A 584-nucleotide genomic window follows, 5' to 3' on the forward strand; every position below is an offset into this window, starting at 1 on the left:
GTTACTACTTGACTACATGTGTTCTTCCCAAGGTCTGCCTTGACAAGCCCGACGGATTCGTGAGTCAGCCCATGTCACTCTGACAGCGACGGCGGCGCCTGCCAACATTTCGGACAAATTGCTTGTCATGCGAACCATATCCTCTCACAGCTTGCAAATACAGAAGCCATATCCTCTAAAAAAGTAATTGCAAAAATATAACAAATATCCGAATAAAATTCAGTATTAAGAAACACTTGCTAAAATACCAAATTCACAATATTTAAAAAATAAGTATTCAATGCTATGCCATAAGCGTTTATATGCAAAATATATGAAAGAAAACCAAAGGCAAGCTGAACTGTTACTTTCAAAGGTTTTCCTTCAGCTTAAAAACAAATGCATCTTCAACTTCAAGAACTTTCTGGGAACAACTTACGAGGAGGTGAGATACTCGCCATGCTGCGCTTTGTATTTTCTTTCCTCATCATTCACTTTCTATTATTATACTTATTGATTATCCAATTATCAAACTCTTATTCTATTTAATCTAAGTATTTATGAATACCATTACAATAGGAATATTCAATTTCTTCCCGAGGAAA

General features: G+C 35.6%; 1 protein-coding gene across 1 annotated transcript in view; it reads right to left on the reverse strand.

Annotated features, from left to right (window-relative positions):
* The window catches only part of LOC119592189 (glutaminase liver isoform, mitochondrial-like), a gene marked incomplete at its 3' end in the record, with an annotated part of 133,529 nt that overhangs the window by 102,495 nt on the left and 30,450 nt on the right, over window positions 1-584 (reverse strand).

The sequence above is a fragment of the Penaeus monodon genome, chromosome 29 (assembly GCF_015228065.2).
Source record: "Penaeus monodon isolate SGIC_2016 chromosome 29, NSTDA_Pmon_1, whole genome shotgun sequence".
NCBI classification, from domain to species: domain Eukaryota; kingdom Metazoa; phylum Arthropoda; class Malacostraca; order Decapoda; family Penaeidae; genus Penaeus; species Penaeus monodon.